Source organism: Tupaia chinensis, unplaced genomic scaffold, assembly GCF_000334495.1.
Source record: "Tupaia chinensis unplaced genomic scaffold, TupChi_1.0 Scaffold140548_1, whole genome shotgun sequence".
Lineage (NCBI taxonomy): Eukaryota > Metazoa > Chordata > Mammalia > Scandentia > Tupaiidae > Tupaia > Tupaia belangeri.
This window is the reverse complement of record NW_006200423.1, coordinates 2,028,963-2,041,442: the sequence shown is the minus strand read 5'-3', so window position 1 is coordinate 2,041,442 and position 12,480 is coordinate 2,028,963. Positions and strand designations below refer to the sequence as shown.

Below are 12,480 nucleotides of genomic sequence, written 5' to 3'. Positions count from 1 at the left end.
TTTATCTAAGGCTCCCCCGGCATTTCATTCTTAACCATCCTAGTCAGCTGCCTGTCTCCTGTCTCCATCACTGAGCAGAGGTTGCTAAACTTCATAAAGCTCTTACAAAAGTTAGTTTTAATTTATTTTTCCTCTGCATGTGGAGGTGATGGTGGAGAGAAGTTAAATAGGGATGTACTATTTTAAAGCTATATTAAAAACCATCGCGTCTTCTTTTCAGAGTCAATATCGTAATAGCAGTTTCCAATGGGCCTCTTCTTTTTGAGCAGTTGGCCCTGCGTTAGCATTTTCTGTAACAGGTCTATAGGTTCATAGCCCAGTGGATGAGCAGATGCAGGACGGGCCCCTTCTAACCTTGTATCTGAGCACCTGCTGAAACGGGCTGTGGATGTGGGTTATCTCACTGGGTCCCAGTGAGATACTGAAAAAAACACAAGGTCCCGAAAGCACCCGTTAGCATTTTCTGTAACAGGTCTATAGGTTCATAGCCCAGTGGATGAGCAGATGCAGGACGGGCCCCTTCTAACCTTGTATCTGAGCACCTGCTGAAACGGGCTGTGGATGTGAGATACTGAAAAAAACACAAGGTCCTGAAAGCACCACACTTTGGTCTGAATGACTCGGATAAGCCCCTTGCTCTCCCCTAAACCTGACTGATTTATTTCCAGGATGGGGTTAATGATACATTGTGTGCTGCGGGACCCTGAGGTTCAGAGGGTTAAAGGATTTAAGCACAGCAGAGGCTGGTTCAAGGTAAAAGCCTCATGTAGATGCCTGAATGACCAGCTGGTAGGTGCAGTTAGACTTCCTCTGTTTCTGAGAGAGGAGGCCCCTGAAGGGAGGGAGTCTCTGACTCAGAGAAGATGTTCCTGAGAAGAGGGGCGTCCCGCAGTGGAGGGGGCATTCGTAGTCCTTTGCTTTGACTGTCATCTTTGGTCACTGTAAAGTGTGATAAAATTGCTGTCAGACAGGGATGCAGATACTTGGGTTGAAATTCCAACCCAACTTTCTGGGGTCTGCGGAAGTTGTATGTTACATGTCAAAAACAGGGCTGAGGTGCTCGGCGTTGAGAGGGTGTCCAGCAGCCATGGCGGGGTGGGGAGTGTGGGTGTAAATAAACATCCCAGTCTGAGGCGGAGAGATCAGGTGGAAGGCTTACTAACCCTACAGCTTGTGCACCGAGACTAGGCCGTGGTCTGCACGTGGCTGGCCTGAGGGCTGGTTGTCAGTGTGGACAGAGCTGAGCGGTGAAGAGGTCAAGTCTCAGTACTTCAGCCTCTCGGCTGGACAGAGGCACCCTTCAGGCTGTCTTGAGGTACAGTTTCGGCTGTGTCTCCTGTCTTCAAACCATGAGATCCTGCCTTGCATTAAGGGACCACATACTGACTGCGAAGTGGCCTCACGCAGAGTAGGCCTGGCCTCTCTGCAGCCCCGGAAGTGACTCCTGATTGTGGTCCTCCCCCTTCCTTGAGCTTGGCTGGTGACTCGGACAGGACATGCTGTTTTATGTTCTTCGAGTTGGCCTGAGAGAATACGTGGTTACGGGGAGAGGACGTTTTATTCTGTAATATGTCTTTGTTCAAGGACAAAAAAATAAGACATGCTTAATGACCCTAAGACTTTTTATTTATTTATTTATTTAACTTGCCAGAGGCATGTGCACTTACTTGCAGGAGAGGGGAAAGGAGAAGGCACCCCCTATGGGGTGTGGTCATGCTGCAGCTCCCTCTCTCTCTCCATCCTGTCGGGATTTGGGGCATGGGTGCCTGGCCTGCTTTTTAGGTTGCCAGGGCTGGGATTCGTGCCATGAGGTCAGCTCTGTGAGCTCCGGCTCCCTTCACCACAGGCCACAGGGCTGCACCCTAAGATATTTGATAGAAACTGGAAAACTTTCATATTTTTATCTTCTTCTTTCTTTGGTGTGTCAGAGAAGTCGCAACTCCAGGGGAACTGTGTCAGTCGAGTGGGTTGAAATATGACATTTTACAGATTGAAGGGGTCCTCAGATAACCTTATTTTATAATGAAGGATCTGTGTCCCAGTTTGACGGGGTGAATTACCCAAACCACGTGTCTTAGTCTGCTAACAGGAATACTGGGGTCGGGTGATTTATGAAATTAGCGTAAATTCAGCTAAGGTTTGGAGCACCCAGGTCCAGGGGCTGCCTCTCTGTGGGGGTATGGGGGCTAGTGTGGCTGCGTCCCAGCAGGGCAGACCAGGAGATCCAGGCCGGTGTCCACCTGTGCCTGTCCCTGGCTCCCTTTCCTCGTAAACCCACCATGAATCAGTCATGGGCCCACACTGATGAGCTGAATCCTAATCCCTTCCCCACAGTCCCTGCTTTCAACACCATCATTGGACCAGGTTTCACTCTGAATCCTATTCCAGTGTCTCAACGCATGGATCTGGGGACATGGTCAAACGGTAGCACCACGTCAGTTTCTAGTGACAATTTTTGTGCCACGTCCCCGGGCTCCTAGACCAGGTGCCTCCATTCTAGGCTGCCTGATGTCTTGAGTCATTCTTTCTTTCTTTTCATCTATCTCTCTCATGCTGTGCGTCTGCAGAGACAAGTCTGAGTGGGTCTGCTTTCCAGAAACAGAGTTCTAAATGAAGAGCTGGTGGCGGTTGGAGGTGGTGGCGTGTGTTCGGTTTGAGGAAGGGCTTACCGCGTCAATAATAAACATGTTTCCATACATTTTTAAAGCAATCGATGGGCAGCCTTTTGAAATTCCTCCTGCGTTAAAGCGGTTCGGAGGAGACACAGGAAGCACAGGCTACACTGCGGAGTGCATGCCTGTCTGCATGGCCGGCTTCCCCCACCACGCACCCAGGGCCAGTGGGTTGGAATTCGAAGGAAAATACATTTCCGTTTTATGAATGCACTTGCTATTTACCAAAGAGAAGTGAGAAATGAAACGTGCACATGCCTCGCCCTGGTCTCTGCTGCTGGCCTGTCCTGTCCTCTTAGAAGTGGGCAGGGTCTGACGGTGTGGGAGGAAGTGAACTGGGGGGGGGCGCACAAAGGGAAGGGAATGAGAGGAGTGACCCTCCCCACAGCGCTGCTGTGGCCTGCCACAGACAGGAACCGAAGAAACTAAGTCCGTCCCTACCGGGGTGTTCATTTGACTGTATCAAATGTTAGTTGTTGGCTAGCAGAAACTATTCCAAAGGTACTTTAGCTGGTCTCTAAAGGTAATTTTATATCAGATGTGGCCCATCAGTTTTATATATTGAATAACTATATGGTGCTTAATTCTTGTAATAAGTTAGGAGAAAGAAGGAACTATTAATGGTCTAGTTTTCTGGATAAGGAAATGAAGGCACAGAGAGGTTAAGTAATTGGCTCAAGGTCACACAGGTGGTCAGTGGCACATAGCGCTTGGACCCAGGCAGTCAGCTCCAGGGCCCTGTGCTAAACTGAATTCTTAAATCAGTTTTACAGTAAGAATGATCTCAAGATGGTCCTGGAACAGGACCAACCAGTGTGAAACAAAAACGTGTTTGTCTTGGCATTACATAAGCATGTCTGCAAGTCCTTTTCTGTTTTAACGTGGGACTCTTGTCATGAAAGATTATGTTGGTGACAGTGTTGACAGTGAGTTACTCCGAGCCCAGGGCGACATTGTTCTCTGCTGCATCGCTGCTTTAAAGAAAGCTGGAGCATTGGGACCCCTGATTGGGATGTTAGCACTTGAGCGACTTGGGGCCCGCTCTCACGAGCACCTTCCCGTCCGGCCTGAGCCATGCATTGGTGGCCAGGGGACATGCCGTTCCCTCTTATCTCCCCACGCAGAGCGAAGAGAAAGATCATCCTAGACATGTAATACTCTAGTTCACAGGTTGGGAAGGACGCTTTCATGGAGTATGCGTCTCACTCTTAGACTTTTATTTTTTAATTTTTATTCATCGTCATTATTTTATTTATTTAAAAAATTTTTTTTGAAGTTGACTAGAGAGAGACAGAAAGAGAAAGAAAGTGAGAAAGCAAGCTGCCAGGTTCGGGACTTGAACCACAGTCAGCCATGTGGATGTCCAGCTGCCTTAACCACCATGCCACCTGCCGGCCCCAACTCACTCTTTGACTTTTAAAGCATCGTGTCCCTTTGTGATATCCAGTCCATCACACAATAAGGTAAAAAAGCCTCTGAAAATCCCGATGTGAATCTGGGCAGGAATCGTTAACCCCTGGCAGGTGCCCAGGTGGAGCGTCGGTCAGAGCGCCGCGCCAGCTGGAGCCCGGTCTCCCTCCGATCGGATGGACATGGGCTCCTAGGGAGGCGCAGGGCCGCCTGTCCTCTGGGGTCCAGCTACATGGTGCTCGGACTGGCCGTGGTGCTTTGGGCAGTGCAGTCACATGGCTCCAAAATTAGAAAGGACAATTAGGGACTTACACACGTTCCCATGGGCTCCATTGTGTCTGGGTGCTTCTCCCTCGCTGGCCTCGCAGCTGATGACCACAGCTCCGACCAGTAAGTGCTGACCCGGGACTGTGAGGCAGGGCCGTCACCGGGACAGTGACAGCCCCCATGCGTGCCCATTTCTGCCGAGCCTGGGTTTGAGCAGAGAGGGGACGAGGGCGAGATGTGCTCCTGTGGCAGGAGCGTCTCCTTGGCGCTCTGAAATGCGCGCAGCTGCGGTTTGAAACCGCCTCTTCCTGGGATAGATTTTGTACCCGGCTTCCTGGTTTTTCTTCCAGATGGAGCTGGGTTAGAGCAGGGGTAGGCAGAGGGGTGAATTGCATCTGCGTGCAGCTGCTGTGCCTGAGGAGAGTGCTGGAGTCCCTCAGCCTCTGGGGCGGATTGCTTCGTAGTTGTGGATTTCAGGCTCCCTCTCCTTTTCCCCTCTCAGATGGGATGCAGGTTCAGGCCCTCCTCTCTCCCCCTCAGCCTTTCCCTTTCCCATAGTGTCTTTCAGCTTAGGAGGAAGCTACACGGAATAGGAGGGACACTTTGCAGATTTGCTGAAGAGCGATTTCAAAAATGTTTCCAACTTCTCAGTTTAAGACCTGAAGACGGTTTACTCTAACGTATAAATATGCAGATAAGAATGAAGATGATGAGCTGTTCGTTCAGCTGGTGACAGAGAACAGTTTGGCCTGTGACCCCATCTCCGGAGACCTGGCTGCCCTTCGGCTCAGCTTGTGCTGCCTCCTGGGTCCCAAGGGGGTTGCTGTGGCTCCGTAATCGCCTTCATCCCTTTTACGTTTCCAAACTTGTCCTGTGCGGACAGAGCTGCTCATGTTCCTGTTCAGACTTCCCAAAGTGCTCTAAGGGAGCGTTTAGGATTTATCACCATTTTTTTCTGCTGATGACAGGAGTGGGGCTCAGGCCCAGGGCAGGTGTGGCAGGCCCGACCTGGCTTGAATCCCTTACTTCCTCAGGAGCTGTGCAATTGTGAGTAAATGCGGAAAACCTAGACCCTTTCCTGGTGTGAAATAGAATGTGTCATACCTGTCTCGTAAAGGAAAAAGGAGCAAATGAGATGAATCAAGTGAAAAAAAGAAATTAAGAACGGACAATCGAGGGGCCTCACAGTCTCTGGGCCGCAGTGGGGCTAATTAAGTGGCAATGGGGCCAGAGCAGTAACCTGCAGGGCGCCCCCTGCTGCTCACCTGTGCTCCAGCCTGCCCAGCCCCAGCTGGGCTCGCGGCCACTGAGACACTTCTTAATGGACTTCCTGAAACATACTTGATTTTTCCCTATTTTATTTTTGATGTCTGCTCTCCAGGAAGAGGTAGAAGGAGAAAACGCAGCTCCCGCCCCCCACAGTGGGCTGCTGTTATGCAGCAATCCCGTCTCCATTTTTTGATCCTGTTGGGATCTGAGGCACTGCAGGTTATGGGGGATCCTACTCCCTTGAGTACTGACTGTGGGGCCAGCCCTCATCTCTTTAAAGTGCCATGCGTGTGAGGATTGGGGACAGGGAGGGGAGGCGAAGTCATGTCTTCACTAGCAGCTTGTTCTCACTCATGCAGCTTCTAATTCCTTATTGGTAAAATGGAAATAACTTTACCAGCGGATACACACTTTTGTTCTAAGACTTTGCTAAGTCCTATCTTGTGAATATCCATTTTAAACCTATTATGAGCTTTGAAGTAGTGTGAGCAATAATGTAAGAAACAGTTTGAAAATAGAGAAGAAAAAGCCTGGTAGCGACAACAGAAGGGTATGAGATATGGGGAGGGTTCCAGTGGACACCCGGGGCTGAGTCGGAAGGATGGCAAGATCGCCAGCGTAGATGGCTTGCCCAGCCAAGGAGCAGTGGGCAGATGTTGGAGAAAGAGGCGGGCTTGTCGGAGAACACCCAGTGAGGTCTGTCTTCCTCGTGGCCTTTGAGGAAAAGGAGCGTTGTTCATGTAGGGCCAGTGGGAATGTGGGGTGCAGATCTCTGCTGAGACTGTGGAGTCACCTCGTTAGAGGTGAGACTTGCGCTGTGGGTGAGCAACCGTGCAGAGGGTAGGCTGGTGTGTGCTCACACCCAGGAGCACTCTGGTGCCCTTCGGATCCGTCTCTGCAGAAATGTGCCTGGTGAGCTCACTTTCTGGCAGCTCTTCTGCATTGGCCTCCCTTCTCTGGAGTCAGGAGCTGAGTGCTCTGGGTGCTGGTTGGCCAGATGGCCTTGGTGCTGGCAGTTCGGGGCTCACCCTGTTGGTTGGGAGCCTCTTGTAAAAATTGGTGATGGAAATGGTCATGGTTTGGCAATAGTGATTCCCAGAGACATTCTGATTCTACCTTTAAACCTTAAATGACCAAAGGGTGTCGGTGGATGTGGGCATGAAGAACAAGAGGCGTGTTGGCCACTCAGATGGTCTTTATTGAAGACAACTTCAAATGAGAAAGGATACCAGAGATTTAAATTATTACAGGGGGAATCGTAACTCAAGGAAAACTGGAATAGTGGTTAATTTTTTAATTAACTGGGTTGATACAGCAACCTTTATTCATGTATCAGTACAACATTTAACTTTTAAAGGAAGCAATGATAATCTTCTCAGTAGAGATCTCTCATCATCACATGTACAACACTGGATCCTTTCCATCTATCCTAGGTTTGGGAAGAAAAAGGACACAGACCTTTCCCAAATAAGTTCTTCCAGGAAGTATTGGGGGCTTTTTGTTTGTTTTTTGAGAGATTTTTTGCTGTGGGTTGTGTGTATTGGCCAGAGAGACAGACAGACAGACAGACAGTGAGAAATCATCCCCCGGTGGGTGGCTATGCCACAGTCTCTTCTCCTCCATTCTCCTCTTGAGATTTTTGGCACTCATGCACATGCGCCCAGTGTGAGTTTTAAGCCACTGGGTCTGGGACTCGAACTACGGTTGACTACATGGGAATCCGGCAATGTAACTAGTACACCATCTGCGTGGTCCCTCTCTGAATTTATCTTATACCATAATACAAATTTACATGAAGCCAGCATGGGTACCTTTCCAGTGCTTTATTCTTGCTTTGCATTTTGATTTTGGGCTTCATAAGCTCTCAGTCAACTGAAATGCAGTTTGTATTGAATGGCTCAGGCTCCTCGCAGGGCCTCAGTGTCTGGTTCCTGAGACAGGCAGCGACCACACGCACAGGGAGTCGAACGTAACTTTCTGAGTGCTGATGAGGATCCCTGTTAAGCCTCATCTACACCAACGTTAGACACATTGGCTTCATCCTCCCCAGACCTCATCTGCTATTTTATATTCCTGTGCCTGCACCGTTCCTTCCAGCTATTCTACTGGCCTCTGAGTCTAAAGTTAGAAAAGAAAAGCCTTCTTACACATCCTGAACTACTCAGATTTTTTGATCTTTTTACGCACCATCTTGCCACCCAGCAGCATTGACTTAGGAGCTTGTTGGAAATTCCTCACCATGCCTGAATCAGAACCCGCAGTTTCGCAAGGCCTCCAGGTGGCTTAACTACGTGTGTACATGGAGGTTTGAGAAGCTCTGGTCTGTGACAGTGGTCTGTGGGCCAGACTCGCATAGCAGAGCTGCAGGATGGTGGTTCTCCATTCTGACTGCACGTTGGGATCAGGTAGGGATCTCTGATTTTGTTGGGCAAGGATGCCACCTGGATGGTGATAGCGGTAAAGCCTCCCAGGTGATTCTGATGTGCAGCTGAGGTTGTTGGCACCTTGCTAGTCCCAGGTGTGGTTTTCTGGCCAGGAGCATAGACATCACCCAGGACCTTGTGGATCTCGGACCCCTGCATGGACCTGCTCAATCAAATTTGCATTTTAACCCGTTCTCAGTTGATTCTTTAGCATCTTAATGATTGGAAGGCACTCACTGGAAGCTGGTTAGAGGCCACATAAGAAGCCGGGGAGGTGGCAGTGGTTGCTGAGGAGCAGGCTCGGAAGGGAGCTGAGCTGCAGTGGGGAGAACTCTCCTCACAGGTTTGTAAAAATGAGTGAGCTGATTTCTTGTGTGGTCTTTGGTGTGTGGTTGTGGCATGTCCACCCCTCCTCTAGAAATGTAGGGTTGTGTTCCTGCTCAGAAGCACTGCCGTTTAAAGGTGAAGAGGGTGGGTGCTTAAGTCAGACCGCTTCAGTTCAGTTTGTAGTGAACTGTCAAATTTCTGATGTGGGAAAAGGGGTAACAGTGGACTCGCACTTAATGAGTACTCAGGAGGTATTGGCTGGTGTTACCCGTAATAACAGAACTTGAGCTGTTACCTTTAAAATCTGTCTCCTCAAAGTCACCCGTTGTGAATGGACTGTGGGGAGGAGGATTTAGGATGTTGCATGTCTATAATTATAATTGAAAGAGCCTGAAATGACTCGAAGGTGGCTTTTAATGACCGTTTGTTTTATTGTCCTTATGATTACTCTATTTAGCCACCCTACCTCACCATGAACAGGGTGACATTTTCTTGCCATGAGTAATACTGCAAAGCCTTTCATGTAAACATAATAAGTATTGAATAATTACTGGGAAATAAAAGGATACAAGTTCATTATTCTTGACATTCTCTGAGTGACCATTTTAGGATTGATAATGATGGTATATAACGTGGTATATACTTAGGTACAGGCCGGTGGCCTTCTCAAGTCTTAGGTTTGGGACTTGGAGAACCCCTTGCCAGTGGCCGTACATTCTGGGCTCTTTTTTTCAACCGAACGAAGAACTTGGTAAGCCATTGTTCTGGACGTGAGAGCTGCAGATGAGGTACTTTCACGAGGTACGAGGTACAAAGCCCAAGGGCCAGCCACAGGGTTCGAGGCTGGCTACTTCCAGCGTGGGGTATCTGGAGGCCCTTCTGGGGTGTTGCTTTCTGAGGTGACCTCTGAAGCAGGAGTTGGATGTGCGGGCAAGGTTGAATTTCCAGACAGAGGGAGCCGGGCTGCAGCAGATTAGTGCCAGCTGCTTGGGACAGTTGAGCATTGCGAGTTAAGGAATTCTTAACGTCTTTGCCTGCTGCTCTGTTCTCCTCCCAGATGGAACAGGTGCTGCTGCGCTCAAGAAGGTAGCCATTGTGTGTTTGACTCTTTTGTTTGCCGGAGGGCTCATGCCCTCATCAGAGAAACACAGACTGAAAGAGAGAGGGGAAATGAGGAAGCAACCCTCACCCATGGGTAGTGGTCATCCCTCGTCCTTTCTCCTCCGTTTCTCCATCCTCTTGGGATTTGGAGCACACGTGCGCACACACACACACAGACACACACACGCGTGTGCGCCTGGCACGTTTCTCAAACCATCAGGTCCTGGGTTCCAACTTGGCAGTTGGCCACGTGGGATCTAGTTGCCTTCACCACATCACCAGCTGGCCCCACAGTTGAGTTTTGAAAACTTCTGTAACATATTAGGCACATGAAAAGGGGTAGAAAATAATAACCCCCTGTGATTTCACCATCCTTACGTTAGAGCTAGGAACATTAGAGATGAATCGCAAACTCCTGTGGGTGTCTCCCAGGTGCAGTTCCCTTTCCCTCCTTAGGGGGCAGAGTGACCCTGACATGGTATCTGTCCTTGTATAGCTACGTGTCCTTAGACATAATATTAATTCACAGATGTTATATAAATGCTGCGACACTTTCTTTTGTAATGCTTTTTTTTTGGCTCAACCTTTCAAATTTATTCTTATGCGACACTTTCTTTTGTAATGCTTTTTTTTTTGGCTCTACCTTTGAGATTTATTCTTGTTGACTTATAAACCCCCAGTTTATGGTTTTATTGCTCTGTAGTATTCATGATGTGAATGTATCTTGTTTTTCTACTTAAGAGCATTTCGGCTGTCTTATATGTCTGTTATCTTGCAGAGCCTGGCAGTGTACACATATCCGTGGCTGCTTGAGCTCACAAGGAGGTGTCTCTAGGCTAGGTGTATATTGAGAATAAAACTGCTGCTTGATGATTATAATCCTTTTCTGGTGAACCAGAGCATTGTAAAAAGGTCACATTACATTTTCTTTGAGTCCATATAATTTTAGCTCCTTCTGTTTATAAAGTAACTCTTAGTTCTCCTGATCCTAAGTCCCATAGCCCCTTGCCCCTACCCCCCAACAGGAGCTTAAAGAAATAGCATCTGACAGAGAACAAGCCAGCATGGTCTCCTCTCCCTCTAGGGGCACTGATGCAGATCTGCGATCCACTAGCTGGGTCTGGCGGCTGCCGGCTCCTGCTCCCTGCTTTCTGGTCCCCTGATGGTCCCTGGCAGTTGTCTGTGTCTGACAGCTGTGAGTGTTGCCTGTCCACTCTGGCGGTCTCAAGCAGGACTTGAACTATAGGACAATAAATGCTTTCACATCAATGCTAGCAGAAAAACAGAAAACTAGCAACGAAAATAGTGAAACACAAACCATATAAGATGACGTGTAAGTTTAACACAGCCACATTTTACAGACTGCAAAGGAATTAGATCTTTATGGCTGGAATGTGCAGGAGGCAATGATGGTCTTTAAAACAGTACTTCAGAAACCTTCGTGCTGTTAAAGAAAAGCAGTGCTGAAGTTTCCTTTTTTGAGCATGTCTTCTGGACCACAGCAACAGCTGCAAACAAACTGGAACAGCTGCCTCTCCTCCATCGTCAGCTCTGTCTGGCTCATAAAGAGTTAAGCTGGAGGTTTGTGAGGTCATGTGTGACTTCACTGGGTCTAGACTTTTGAAGCGGGTCTCTTGGAGGGAAGCTGCCTGTTGAGAGGGGTGGCTGGAAAGAGGGGGAGGATCGACTCCTTCAACTTCTTGCAAGTTCCCATCCCGCAGTCCCAAGGGACACAGCAGCGTTGTGGGAGAATGTCACTGTGCAGCCAGCGTGGAGCAGTGCGTCCCCTCCACAGAGGCAGCAATGGAATCTCAGTGGAGGAGCCCTCGCAGATGAAAGTTTGCTGAGCAGATGGAATGGGGCATGCTGCCTACTCGTGAGGAATCAGGGCCAGACCGTTTGCTGACCGAGGTAACCGGAATTGGTTTATTGTCTTTGTCTGGTCCCAGGCGTTGCTGGACTGATAGATCACTGTCCTTGTAGAAAATTCTTTAGATTTTGACGTATTTCAAATGGAAAACATAAATGTAAGGAGGTCTTAGGGAGAAACTTTGGAAAATCTCAATTCATATCTATTATTTTTAAATAAGGGTGACAGACAGGGAGAGTAAAGCCTCTCTGGTTATGGCAGTCTGTAATGTGTGGGCAAGGCGAGCTTTCTCCTCTGTTGGTGGTGTGCTGCTCAAAGGGAGCCTAGACCAGGCTGTGGACATACGCGCAGCCACTCTGCCAAACTTCTTCCAGGCACTGGAGCTTGCGTGGTCCCTGACTGGGATCCTTTCTGAGTACTGCACAAGGGTGTCATTCTTATTTTGGCGTGCCACTGTTCTGAAGGGGAAGTTGGGTGTAGTTGGCTGTATTGTTAGTGTGGAAAGACGATTCATCTTAAAATTCAGCGTGAGGTTTGAAACTTCAAAGGGGCTAGCTGTTATCTAATGAAAAAAGACGCGGGGAGCTTTTCTGCAGCTGAGGCCATCGGAGTGCCGCAGCGCGTATCTGGGAGGGTCTGTTTTCATGTGCAACAGGCACGGATGGGGCAGGGCACAGGGGAGGTCAGTGATTCTGAAGGAGGGTGAGCATCATCCATTGGTAACTTGTCCATGCTCGAGATGCCTGGCTCAGAGGTTTGCGACCAACCAGACCCAGCGAGAACCCCTGAACTGGACCTCTCAGGGCAGTCAGCTGATCATAGCAGGTGTGCTTTTGTGTATGTATTGGTTAAACTGGCATTTCTTGCCTTGGTTGCAAATTTTAAGTTGCTATTTCCAAGATTGTATAAGGCCATTTGCCTCACTAGTCCATCAGTATACATGCTTTTGTTTCATAGCCTTAATAATAAAGATGAAGACTTGGAAACAAGAAGGGGGCATGAAATATGTATTTCATGAGAGCCACAAGCATAGTGATTATGAATTTGGACCTAGGAGTCATAGGGTTTAAGTTTTACCTCTACTTTTTTTTTTTTTAATTTTTTTTCTTTTTTTTTTCTTTTTTTTTTGGAGGGGTTTTTT

General features: G+C 48.5%; 1 protein-coding gene and 1 long non-coding RNA gene across 4 annotated transcripts in view; both read left to right on the top strand.

Moving 5' to 3' along the window:
* PSD3 (pleckstrin and Sec7 domain containing 3) overlaps positions 1-12,480 on the top strand; it is a 521,964-nt gene that overhangs the window by 248,445 nt on the left and 261,039 nt on the right. The window lies entirely within an intron of this gene.
* LOC102487643 (uncharacterized) overlaps positions 11,095-12,480 on the top strand; it is a 4,054-nt gene continuing 2,668 nt past the window's right edge. Inside the window, exon 1 of the long non-coding RNA XR_336647.2 lies at positions 11,095-11,380. This is a non-coding gene — a long non-coding RNA (uncharacterized LOC102487643). The remainder of the gene's footprint in view (positions 11,381-12,480) is intronic.